The 13,977-nt window shown below is 42.0% G+C and overlaps 1 protein-coding gene across 1 annotated transcript in view; it reads left to right on the top strand.

The window, feature by feature from the left end:
• Positions 1 to 312: 312 nt before the first annotated feature.
• The window catches only part of MYL12B (myosin, light chain 12B, regulatory), a 28,345-nt gene continuing 14,680 nt past the window's right edge, over positions 313 to 13,977 (top strand). Inside the window, exon 1 of the mRNA XM_006867268.1 lies at positions 313 to 365. The gene's annotated coding sequence lies outside the window, so the exon portion shown is untranslated. The remainder of the gene's footprint in view (positions 366 to 13,977) is intronic.

Here is a 13,977-nt window from a genome sequence, read left to right as displayed (position 1 = left end):
TCCTCCTCCGATTCAGGAATGCGGAAGGGGTGCGCGACGCCACCACCTAGAGATCCCAGGCAGGGGCGCAGAACTCCGCTGCACCCGCACTACGGAGTGCTGCGACAGACTGCCAGAGGGAGAAGAAAGGACGACCAAGCCGCGTGCTTTGTTCGTTCGCTCCAAGCCCTCCGTTTCTTGGCGGACATTCCGATCTGTGTCCTTGCGCTAGAGAAAGCCAACAGTACCCCTATTCCGATTGGACCCGCGCGCCTTCCGTTCCGCCTCTGGAGGCAGGAAGTGCCGGGCTCCCGCTGTCGCGCCGCTGCCCCTCTTCGTCACTTGTCGCCTCGCGCAGGGCAGCCCAGTTCTGGTGTCTGGCGGCGGTGAGTGGCGCTAGCCCCCGCGCTCGATAGCATCCCTGCTCCCCGCACTCCCACATCGCGCCGGCAGCCCCAGTGGGCAGGGCAGGGCGGCTGGGGGACCTGTCTGTCACACCCTGTGGTCGGTTCGGGCCCCGCCGAAGGGGAGAGGAGTGGACGCGAGGCAGGAGGTGCCGGGAGGAGGGTCAGCGATGCGGGTCAGGCACCGATCTGGGCCTGGAACCGAGGGGCATCGTCCCGCTGACATAGGTGTGGCCGGGTCCTGCCCGCTGTGTCTGCCGGTTTTGCGTCACCCGTACGGCTTTGCACACCTGGTGCGGAGACTACGGCCCCGGTTCGTGGATTAGGGCCTTCAGGGAGTGCCCTTTTTCTCCGTGACTCACGCCGCGCTAGATGCTTTAGGAGATAGTCTCTGTCTTGTAGTACTTGGTTCTTGCCTTGGGTAAAGTGTCAAAGGTCCGGGGCAGGAGTTCATGGCTTGTATAGGCTGAAATGCAGTGATTTCCTTAAGAGTTGGAACCCGCTCGGTCTCTTGCATCGCTTAAACTTTTAATGTATTCGTGTTGATTGAAGAAAAGGGCAAATACAGAAAGCAGAAAAGGCTTCCGGAAGACACAACTGGGAGCGCATTGCAATCCTTAGATCTAGACCTAGGAGAGAGAGTTTAGTGGCTCGTTCTTTCTGCCTGGATATGTGATAAGCATAACACGAGCGAAAACTCAAAAGGTGAGAATTAATTTTGTCCCATGGAAAGGAGACAGGGGCGAGACCAACCTGAATGGAATAACATTTGGAAATAAGGGTAGGTAGGTAAGTGGTGCCATTTGAATGGGCGTTTTGAAAACCTGTCTAGAAAAGAGAAGATTATGTAAGAGGCTTTACAGAGTCACTTTGTATTCTTGACTAAGAGAGAAATTTGAAGAAAGGTGTTTAAAGGATTAGTTTGGCAGTCTTTTTATAGGGTAAATTTAGGTAAGAGAAAACAGCATTTTAGAATTCAGTTGTACCTTTTCAATTGTCTTGTGAAACCCTTTTTTTGATCATTGAAACTAAAGCCCAGTGTGGTGAGGGAATTTATCCAAGGTCACTCGAGGGACTCATTTTTTTCCTCTTAGGTGGATAGTCCTGGACCTGAAACCAACTGCACATCTTTTTGTTTGTTCAGGGTCCATCTAAGGAGCTCTGGTAGCATAGTGGTTACGAATCGGGCTGCTAACCTCAGGGTCAGCAGTTCGAAACTACCAGCTGTTCCGCGGGAGAAAGATGAGGCTTTCTGCTCCCTCGGAAACCCTGTACAGGGTCACTATGAGTCGGAGCCGACTCCACGACACCTAACAGCAACAACAGGGTCCATCTAATGAAACAATTTCATTATTTATCTATTTTACTCGTGATTTGAATAAAAGTTAACAGAACAAATTTGTTTTCCTTTGAACAGTTTTTGTTTATTTCGTTTCATGACATCAGTTGTAGCCCTCACCGGTGTATAGCACTCTTCTTCTCACTTCTTCCCAGTGTTAATTTTTTCCATTCATATTTTATTTTGATCCCTTTCAGAGCTATCAGCCATGGTAGCTGGCTGGGCACCATCTAGTTATTCTGGTCTCAGGGTCATGGAGACTAAGGTTCACATGGGCCATCAGTCCTTTGAACTAAGTGTTTCCATGTGTCTTTAATTTTCTTCACTCTTCTTTGCTACAGATAGGGAGAGAGTTAGGAAACAGCGTCTATTGCTGATCCCATATTCAGTTGTGCTTTGATGAGGATGAACTACATCTTGTGAGGGCTAGATCCCCAGATGGTTAGAAAAGATAAGAAGACCACCTGAATGGGCCTGTTGTTGTCAAGTGCAACTCAGAGCCACCCTGTATAGGCTTTCTGAGAAGTGGCTGGTGGATTTGAACTATTGACCTTGTGGTTAGCAGTCTAGTACCTACCCTGTAGCAACATGTCAGGGCTCCTGAATGGGGATAGTTGTCCCTTTATCCCAGGACTCAAAGACACCAGATACCTATGGAAGATTTTCATTGTATTCTCTTTGTCAACATCTTTAATTGGAATCTTCCTTTTACACTTGTGTGATGGCATTGCTTGCTAACCCCACCTAATTATCCACATTTTCATGGTAAAGAATATCAGCAATGTGTAGGATAAGGAGTCCTAGTGTGATGCTGTAGGATAAGCACTTGCCCACAAGGTCAGTTTGAACCGCAAGGTCGTCAGTTCAAACTCACCAGCTTCGTCTCAGAAACCCTATATGGGGTCGCTATGGGTTGGAATCAATTTGACGGCATTAACAAACAACATATGTGGGATGGAGTTTCTGGGTGGTGAAAATGGTTAAGCACCCAGCTGCTAACAGATTGATGATTTAGATCCACCCAGAGGTACCTTAGAAGAAAAGCCTTGAAAGATCACTGTCATTGAAAACCTAGGGTGTACAGTTGTACTCTGAAACACATGGGAGACTTGTAATTTTGGGTTTTTTTTCGGGGAGTGGTGTGGGAGTGATACCAGCTTCTGGAGTCTGATGGCCTATATACAGATTCTGGCTCTTGTGAGTAAGATTAAAATGTTCTATTTGATGTTGTTCATTACCGTGGAGTTGATTCCTATGCATAGTGACCCTGCACAGCCTTAAACAGGACAGAGAGAAAACAAAGGCAGTTATCTAGCATGATGTACTCAATTCAGAGGCCGATGAAATCCTCTGACTCACAGTCATGTTTATTATATATGGGAGGACATCAAAAAGATTGTGAAAAAATTCCATTATCATTTCAATTCTGCTTTTCCTTGAACTTTTTGAAGAATCTTCATAATAGAGGACAAAGAAAATCAACACAGGACGATGATTTGCAGTAGCTCAATTTCTCACTGCCACAGGTGGGACTACGGAGCAGGGAAAGGACCATGATTGGAATACATACATAACTGCAGGCTTTTAAGGTTACAGGATTAGTGCTGAGGTTTTATTTGACTACATGGTGACTGTGCTACCCTTAGTCATAGTCACAAGACAATACCAGGCCCCACAACCTTGGTGTGGAGTAACCGCTAGACTGCAAGGTTGGCGGTTCAAATCCACCAGCTGCTTCTTTGGAACCCTATACATGATCACGATGAGTGGGAAACATTGGTCTGATGGTTTTTGGTAATTGCCCAGGCAAGCTCCCTAGTTCTTTGAGCACTTTCCTGCAAACAATTTAATCTACACTCTTCTTGAGGACAAACTGCCTTTCATTGGACTTGCTGGGACTTGCCTAAGCATAATCACATTGTTAAGAGCCAGCAAACACGGGGAAGTAATAAAGAAATCCATCTAAACTGATTTCCAGACTCAAAAACGCTGTAGACTACAACCTTCCATAAACCAAGTGTTTTTAGAATTTAAACTCTCATACATCCCCTCCTCTTGATCATGAATTTTATTTAAAATTCTCTGCCCTTATTTAGGTTGGTATGGTTTCTTCTGCACAGATTGCTTATTTTAGGACAAGCTTCTAAGACCCTAGAGAGTATTCTTTTTGATAACTGGGTACCATATAATTTCTTTACTATGCTGTACTATAGCACTCAATCTTCAGTGTTCATATGAGGGTAAGTATGGAATGGGGCCTATACTTGACCTGTGGTTAGGATATATCTTAGCTATGTAACATGATTCACATCATGGGCAGCTTATTAGATTTCTGAGAAATTATATTAAAAGTAACTTTCATGCAACATTTTTCTAATAATTACCATTAATCCAGTCAATAGTTCAAATTAAAGTACTAATGAGAAAAATGTAAAGGAAATTTTTGGTTAAAACACTTGGAGAGGTTTACCTATACAAATTAATAAAAAGTACTAGAACAAAATTACTTCAAAAATATGGAGGGCTAGGCTTAAAGCAATAAATTCAATAACATTCTCTAAGAGAACGCTATTGGTAGACAGATCCCAAGAGCATGTAAGACAAAAGTAGTGACTATGAAAACAACAAAAATACCTATGTTGTTGTTAAGTGCCATTGAGTCAGTTCCAACTCATAGTGCCCCTAGATAGGGTTCCCAAGGAGCAGCTGGTGGGTTTGAATTGCTGATCTGGTGGTGTACAGTCCAGTGCTGATCTGCAGCACCACACCAGAAGTCCTATATTGTTGTTGTTTAAGTGCCATTGAATTAGTTCTGACCCATAGTGACCTTGTATAGGGTTTCCAAGGAGCAACTGGTGAACTTGAACCACTGACCTTTCAGTCCAGCGCATACTCCCACAGCACTACACCAAGGCTCTATTGTTGTTGCTGTTAAGTACCTTCAAGTTGATTCTGACCCATAGGACCCTGTATAGGTTTCCAAGGAGCAGCTGTCCTTAATGGCTGACAGTTTTGCAAGACAGTCTAAAGCCCAGTTGGCCTAAGGCATGAAACTACCAAAAGCAGAAGAAAAACATTCAGGTAGAGTTTTAAACAATACCTGATTATCAAGATACTATAGAATGGACCCTTCCTGTTGGAAGTCTGTTGGTCTACTTCAAACACGCTAGGTGTTCTTCCCAAGGGCAAGCTGCCTCTCCTTTGTTTACCCATTCTTGTAATTACCTAATGCTGCTAGGATGGAACTACCACAAGTGGACAGCTTTAGCAAACAAAACTATGTTCTCAGTTTAGAAGACTAAAGTCCAGAGTGTCTACTCAAGAGGAAGGCTTGCATCTTTTGGCCGACATTCCTTACAGATTTCTATGTGTCTTGGCATCAATGTTGTTGTTGTTGTTAAGTGCCTTCGAGTCGGAGCCGACCCATAGCGACCCTGTACAGGGTTTCCGAGGGTGTAAATCTTTACGGGAGTAGAAAGCCTCATCTTTCTCCCGCGGAGCGGCTGGTAGTTTCGAACCACTGACCTTAAGGTTCGATATATCCCTGGATTTAGGAGCTACGTAGTGTAGGAGCCCCAGGTCCAAAGGACACAACTCCATTCCTCGCTCTTCTTCCTTGGTGGTAATAGATCCCTCTTTCTCTGCTCATTTCTCTCTCCTTTTTATAAGATAAAAGATATTGTAGGTCACACCCCTGGGAAACTCTCTTGTTGTTAAGTGCCATCGAGTCGATTCTAACCCATAGCAACTCTATATAGGGTTTCCAAGGAGCAGCTGGTGAGCTTGAACCACCAACCTTGTAGTTCAAAAGACTTTGCAGTCTGGCGCATTAACCCACGGCGCCACACCAGGACTCCAGGGGAAACTCTCTTACTTGGGTTATAATGGTGGTGGTTGTATACCATGGAGTTGGCTTGACTCATAGCGACCCTCTACAGGGTGTTTGAGGCTTTAAATCTTGACAGGAGCAGAAAGCTTCATTGTTCTCCAATGGAACGGCTGGTAGTTTCAAACTGCTAACCTTGAGGTTAGCATCCCTATTGTAGCCCATCCTTGGAGTTCTGGTGTGGTGCTGTAGGAACAGCACTGGACTGAAAGGTTTTTTTGAACCGTAAAGTTGGCAGTTCAAACTCACCAGCCACTCCTAGAAAAGGGCTTGATGGTACTTACTTTTATTCCTTTTTTTAGTTTATCGTATCAGATTCTCAACATGGGAATCATCACATAACTGCAGCATTATATCATTGTATAACTGCTAAATTGCTGAAAATCATGACCCAGCCAAGTTAACACATATTTTGGGGACTCAGTTCAATCTATGACACCCACCAACAATTATAGGGCACTTTCTCAGAAACAGAAATGGAGCCAAATGTAAAATGGAGTCTGAGCCAAATTTTCTGTCAGCCATTTTAATTAGTCTAAGTTCCTCAGTTTTAGGCTGTCCCCACACATTTCCTTGCTCTGGTCCATCATGAATTTTTATAGAAATTCCTTGTTTACTATTATAGGAGTATATTCTTTCACTTGGACATTATACATCTGTGATTCCAAGACAATTGAAGGAACCGGTTAGTTTCTCAAAAGGCTGACTCAAGAGGTGAGGTTGATGTCTGAGAACTTAGCTGTTTCAAGACACAGAATTTTCTGCATAGCAAGGCAGGGTGACAGTTTCATTATAAGCATTAGACAGGTATGTCATACAGCATTGCCATGAAAATAGTGATCAATTAAAATAACTCTCAGTCTGATCTTTGAAGTTTTGTTTCTCAAAACAGACTGAATTCTTCAGAAAAGCACAGCACTCAGAGCAAAATTGTCTTACTAGTTTATCTAGACCATTGTTTGACTCAAAAGTGACTTTTACACACCAGTTTATCTCAGCCGCAAGGTCCAAAAGGACACCTAAAGGCAGTGGCCTGCGTGAGTTAACCACAACTTCCACAAAACCTGGACATAACAATTTCTGGCAAACCAACAGAAAGAAAGTCTTAAGAGTTCTCAGATGGTAAAACATACAGCAAGACTTAATAAAAGATTTCAGAGAGCCACAGCAAAATATGAGGCTCAAATTCCAAGACATGGGTGTCCCTCTGGAAAAGACACTGTGCATTTCATCCTCATCCTCATTTGAACTTGGAGAAGAGGCCCTAGATTTAAAAACACTTTATGTTGTTGTTGTTCCGACTCACAGCAACCCTATATAGGGTTTCTGAGGAGTGACTGGTGAGTCTGAACCGCCAATATTGCGTTTCAAACCTTGTGATCCAGTGTTTATCTCACAGTGCCACACCAGGACTCCACATGTTGAGACCTTTTTATTGAGCTTTAAATAGAATAAAAATCATCCTCCAGATGAAAGATTCTGTTGGGCTCTGTGTTGGTTATATGCTAATGAAATCCCTTATCTGGATGTTTGTCTTTGTTTTGTTTTTACCTTGTTGAAGGCTTTAATAGGATATCTGGAGGACATTTTGAATCTGAACTCTTTTTTACCTTAGCACACTTCTAAGCTCCACCATTTTCTAGCTGTGTGGCTGCTGGCAAGTTATTTATTTGCCCTAATTTTCTCATCTAAGAAATGGGGATAACAATACTGGCAATATCGTCAGTTAGACACTCAGTTATTGGCCATTATTAGTACAGTTCCTTGCTGATAAATTTGGTTAAGGATCCCTTGAGGAAGAGAGGAATTTCAGTGGAGCTTATGGTAAAGAAATAGCCTATTTTGAGAGTCAGATCCAGGACTTAACCATATAATGATTGTCTGTATTTGTACTTAGGTTTAAGATAGGAAGGAAACATATATGTATTTACTTAATTAATATTTATTGAGAACCTGCCATGTGCAAGGTACCCGACTAGACTACCCATAATCCAAGGTGGAAAGAGTGTCACTGAAAATGCATATAAAATGGTGTGGCAGCAAACTATCCAGCAGTAAAAAAGAGTGAACCACTAATAAAACACAAGACAGTGAATGTCAAAAACATGATACTGAGTGCAAGAAGTCAGGCACATAGAAATGCATACATATAATTTCATTTATATGATGTTCAAAGACAGAACTAATCTAGGGTGATAAAAGTTTGAGCAATGGTTATCTAGGGAAGGTGGTAATTGACATCGAAGGAACTTTCTAGAGTGTTAAATTATGTTACAGTATAAAGTCCGATAAGAGGTAGCAGGTATGTGAATGTATACCTTAATAAAGTCTCATTGTTAAGAGCTATACATTTCATTGTATATAAATTTCACTGCAATAAAACAAAATGATATGGTAGTTCAAAGGTTGGAAAGTTTCTGCCAACTGAGGTGATTGTGAAATCTGTAATAAATTTACAGTATTATGTTTGTGGTTAAGAAAAGGAAAAAACCTAAAAACCATTGCTGTCAGTTCCTAATCATGTTGTTGTTAAGCGCCATCTAGTCCATTCCGACCCATAGCGACCCTGTATAGGATTTCCAAGGAGTGACTAGTGAGCTTGAACCACCAACTTTGCGATTCAAACGACTTTGCAGTCCAGCGTGTTAACCCACACCGCCACACCAGAACTCCTGCTTATAGTGAATGGTTAAACATGGGATAGAATTACCCCATAAGGTTTCCAAGGCTGTAAATCTTTATGGTAGCAGATTGCTACATCTTTCTCACGTGGAGTCGTTGGTGGGTTCTAACCATTGACCTTTTGGTTAGTAGTGGAGTGCTTTAATCACCGCACCACCAAGAGCTCCTCAGTGTATGTGGTAGATATTAAAATATGGATTTGTTGGGTGCTATCAAGTTAATTCTAACTCAACGACCCTACGTTCTCCAGAATGAAACTGATCAGTCCCACATCATCCACACAATTGTTGCTGCTTGAACCCAAAATTGCAGCCACTGTCTTAGTTCATCTTTTTGAGGGTCTTTCTCTTTTTCACTCAACTCACTATTTTACCAAGCATGATGTCCTTCTCCAGGAACTGGTCCCTTGTGTGTTGAGATCCTGGAAGCCATGTCACTGGTATGCCTGCAGGGTCATCCACGATGGACAGGTTTCAGCAGCACCTCCAGACTAAGACAGAGGAAGGGATTATTACTGTTCTCAGAAAAACTGGCCAGTAAAAACAACAACAACAAAAATGGATAATAGGAGAACAGTTTGACTGGCATTAGGAAGAGAAAGGTTAAGCACTAGACTGCAAGCAGAGAGATGGGTGTGCCTTGGAGACAGGTTTGGCAATCTGCTTCTGAGAGGTCCCTGCATGGAAACCTTATAGAGCACATAGGGGTCACCAGGAGTCGAAAGCAACTCATTGGCACCTAACAACAATAACATCAAAGGGGGAAAAAAACAAAACTTGAGTTGGCTCTGTGAAAAAAAGACTAGATATAATAATTTATGGAATTGATTACTTTTTATATAAATGTGTACCATAGAAACAACGATAATATCATCAAGTATATGAAGCTAATTTTTAAAATGTTTTTATTGTGAATGTTTACATGGGAGAACGTCAATTTTATACTCATTCTATCATATTTTGTTTCATTGAAATGATTACAATACCCACCGTGCATTATCATTCAACAGTTTATGCTTCTATTTGCTGCGGTTTTATACTCATTGTTTCACTGAGATGATTACAAACTCCGTGCATCATCATTCAACGGTATTTGCTTCTATTCCATCTGTTTTTGTTTGCTTGTTTTTTGGTTGTACACAAAAACACTCAAGAATATATAATCATTTAAATAACTCAAGGGCACTTTCTGCAAGCCTGCCTCTGGCTGCCAGCACACAGCCTTTCTCTTTCCATGGGTCTAGAGTCCTCAGTTTCTCTCTCTCTCCATGTCCTCATCTTTGCCTCCATCTCTGGTGTCACTGCTTCTCTAGATAGGGTCCCACATTCTGTTAGTGTTCTTCTCCCTTGATGCACCTAGGATCCTCTGTTCCTGGAATGTAAGATTAACAACTCCCCGCTTTTTGTTTCAACACTTCTACCTTTACAGTTGTGACAACCGCAATTAGTTCTGATAACAATTACTCACTATTGAATCATAAGAATCTTATCCCCATCTCCTTTAACCAGACCCGTCTAAACAGATGAACACTATTCAGTGGGGGTTCTACCTTATGAAGCTAGCTTTGAGGAACAGTTTAAAATTTACCTGACTATATGCTAAGTTCTCTTTATGGTTATTGTTTTTATACTGATTCAATTGTTTGTTTTCTCCCCCAATTAGAACAAACAAACGTTAGTTTTAACTGTAGAAATGACTGTGGGAGTTCATGACAGTTTCCTAAAGATTCTCATAAGCTTTGGTAAGAATGAGAATTGAATTTGAAATGACATTGAGTTTTAGCTTAAGAACTACTTTCTACTTTTGTGTGTGTTTTTGAGTTCTGGGGGCTTCCCTTTGCTTACAAATCTGCCTGCTAAACAAGCCCCGTGGACGCTCCACTTCCACTCTACTGTGGAGTCCTGGTGTGGTGCTGTAGGAGATAAGCACTGGACTGCTAAATGCAAAATCAGCAGTTCAAACAACAACCACCACTCTCTGGTGCTGGTGCTGTTAAGATCCACTGAGTTGATCTTACTCATAGCCACCCTGTATAGGGTTTCCAAGGAACAGTTGGTGGGTTTGAGCTGCTGATCTTGTGATTCGAAATCCAGTGCTGATCCCAAAGTGCTACACAAGAGTCTTCCACTCTATGGTAGATTGACTAAAACTTAAACTTATCATCCCTTTGTTTAGAAACCAGCACTTCCTCTCTACCCCCACACCAATTTTAAATGGTAAATAAATAAAAAGTTAACCTTTTCTAGCTGGTTGGTTATGTGCCATGGAGTCGGTGACAACTCACAGCCACCCTGTACAGGGTTTCCAAGGCTGTAAAGCTTTACAGACGCAGAAAGCCTCATCGTTCTCCTGTGGAACAGCTGGTAGTTTCGAACTGCTGATCTTGAGGTTAGCAGCCTGACTCGTAATCACTATGCTACGAGAGTAGAAATATGCCTATCCAATACAAACTTGTGGATATTGGTATGAGGTTTTGTTTTTTTTTCTTGGTGACCCCTTTAAGCTTTCTAAAATTTTATGGCTATAATCCTGAAATAAAGATCTTGCCTTTATTTGAACATTTACCATTGTTTAAAGCTGGAAACTGCATTGGTTAACAGATCAAGGAAACGGTGACATTATTTTCTGTAATAGTTAAGGTTTGTGCCAACGTGGCTACGCCCAGATTCTCAATGGTTTGTCAGTTAAGAGGTCATAATCGCCCATGATGAGATGTGATATAATGCAGTCACCCCATGTGATAAATCCAGATCTGATGTAATTCTTCTGTGTGTTGTAAACCTTCACTTCTATGATGTTAATAAGGTTAGATGTACTCTGCAAGATTAGGTTGTATCATGAGTCAATCTCTTGAAACACAAAAGGAGAGAGAAGCGGACAGAGAAGGAGTGACAAGAAAGAAGAGCTGGAATGAGTGTGTTGTCCCCTGCACTGTGAAGTTCCTAGTTCCAGGAAGTGATTGCTACTAAAAGACATGGGGATTTCCAAGGAACACTAAACATACAGATGCTGAAAGGAGACAAGGACCTTTCAGAGCTAGTGTTCTGAATTCAGACTCCTAACCTCCCAAACTGTGAGAAAAAAACGAATTTCTGTTTAGCCGTTCATTTGTGGTATTCCTGTAATAACATTACTAGTAACTAAGACAATTTCTATGGCTGTATATAGAAAACGTCACAAAAATGTAGCAGGTTAAAATGAACAATAAACAGTGTCATACAGTTTCTGACAGTCAGGAATTCCGGAGCAGTTGATGTGTGTGTGGTTCTGGGTCAGGATTTTATGAGCTTGCAGTCCAGATGCCAGGTGGAACTGCCAATACCTTTGGCTTTTATTTCCTCCACCTTCTGAAATATTCATGTCTCCCAGTATTCTGGCTATTGAGAGCTTAACGTTTTTTTACTCTTTTGATTTCCTTGGATGATTTCATTAACTCTTCTTGTTCCTAAATCTGAATCTCCAGGTCTGATCTTTCTCTTGAGGTTCAAATTCAAATACCCAATGAAAGGTACCCATTTGTATATCTCAGACATCTCATAATCCAAACACTGAAAATGGAATTCATTATCTTCCCCTCATAAACTTTCTCATGTTTTCTCTCAGTGGCACCCACTCACCAAGAGACAAACTTAGGAGTCATCCTTGACTCATATCTCTCCCAGATGAATCAAGTTCTGCCTCTTAAATATTTCTTAGCTATGCTCATCTTCCTCATTCCTTCTTGCCACCACCCTGACCTAGTACCTTAGTCATTGCGTGTGTAGAATATTTGTATGACTTTCATACTACTCTCTTTGTTTCTTGGTCCTCTCAAAACTCCCACATATTCTAGCCCAGAAGTCTTGAGACCCAAATCTAAAAGCTTCTTGCTCAGCCACTGACCTGGCTATTTACCTGCTTTTACAGTATGGAGCTGTAGAGTAGAGAACAGTGCATAAGACTGCCCTCACTTCTAGTACCAATTGCAAGTAATTAGGGTTTATTGTAGTGAAAGGATACAGGTTAAAATCAGCCAAGAGAAGCGACACATGGGGCAAAGTTACTGAGGAGTTTCCAGTCACCCTCTCTCTCTGGAGTCATGGGTAGTATTAACACCTCATGGGAATTATGTGACAGTATGCCCAGGGACACTTACCAGAGTTCTTGTTTTGGACTCCCCCTTCACGTAGATATGGCTGATTGCTTTTGCTTGACTGATCTCAGTCTCCATGAGGCCCCATCATTCAGCAGGTAAACAAAGACACTCTTGTCAGCTGGACGTTCCAAGGGCTTTAGAAGCTACATCTCAGGAGACTGGAGTAAAAGCCTGACTTCTCTTTGGTCAATCTATATGCTGAGCAAATAATCCAAGAAACGATTGTATGGAGAAGAAACTGGCATCAGGATTGGAGGTAGACTCATTAACAACCTGCCGCTGTATGCAAATGATAGAGCCTTGTTTGCTGAAAGTGAGAAGGACTTAAAATACTTATGATGAAGATTAAAGACTACAGCCCTCCCTATGGGTTGCACCTCATCAATGTAAAGAACAAAATTCCTCACCATTGGACCAATAAATAGCATTCTTATCAATAGAGAAAAAATTGAAGTTGTCAAAGACTTCATTTTGCTCAGATCAACCATAAACAGTCAGGAAATCAAAGAACATATTGCATTAGGCAAATCTGCTACACAAGACTTATTTAAAGTGTTCAAGAGCAAAGATGTCAGTTTGAGAACTAAAGTGCACTTGACTCAAGCCATGGTATTTTCGGAGTCCTGGTGTGGCGCTGTGGGCTAATGCATCAGACTGCAGAGTTGTTTGAACTGCAAGGTCAGTGGTTCAAGCTTACTAGCTGCTCCTTGGAAATCCTGTTCAGGGTCACCGTGGGTCGGAATCGACTCGACGGCACTTAACAACAATAATATGCATGTGAAAGTCAGATAGTGAATAAGGAAGGCCATAGAAGAATTCCATTTACGTTGTGGTTTTGGAGAAGAATATTGAAGTATTATGGATTGCTAGAAGAACAAACAAATCGGTGTTGGAAGAAGTACAGCCAGAATGCTCTTCTGTATGGCCAGATCCCGTCTCTCATATGGACTTCCTGTTAGGAGGAACCAGTCCTTGGAGAAGGATATCATGCTAGGTAAAGTGGAAGGTCAGTGAAAAAGAAAACTCCAACGAAGTGGACAGCACAGTGGCAGCTGCGGGTTTAATGACGGTTGTGAGGGTGATGCAGCACTGGGCAGCATTTTGTTCTGTTGTACATAGGTTGCTATGAATCAGAATCTACTTGATGGCATCTAACAACAACAGAATACTTATCTGAGGTTCCTAAATGGTGCAGATGGTTTGCTTTTGGCTGTTAACCAAAAGGTTGACACTTCAAATCTATCTAGCAGTGCCATGGAAGAAAAGGGCTGGTGATCTATTTCCATAAGAATATAATTCTGGTGTGGCACTAGACTGTGAACCACAGGTCAGAGGTTCAAACCCACCAGTTGCTCCTTGGAAACCCTGTGAGTCGGTTTGAGTCGCTATGAGTTGTAACTGACTTGATGGCACTTAAAAAATGGGTTGGAACCCACAAGATAGCACTTAACAACAACATAATCATTAAAAACTGTGGGACACAGTTCTGCTCTGAAGCATGGGTGGCCATGAATCTAAATTGGCCTATCAGCAATGGGAAGTACCTACTTCA

Source organism: Chrysochloris asiatica, unplaced genomic scaffold (genome assembly GCF_000296735.1).
Source record: "Chrysochloris asiatica unplaced genomic scaffold, ChrAsi1.0 scaffold00103, whole genome shotgun sequence".
Lineage (NCBI taxonomy): Eukaryota > Metazoa > Chordata > Mammalia > Afrosoricida > Chrysochloridae > Chrysochloris > Chrysochloris asiatica.
The sequence above is the reverse complement of the archived record's forward strand: the minus strand, read 5'-3'. Positions and strand labels throughout refer to the sequence as shown.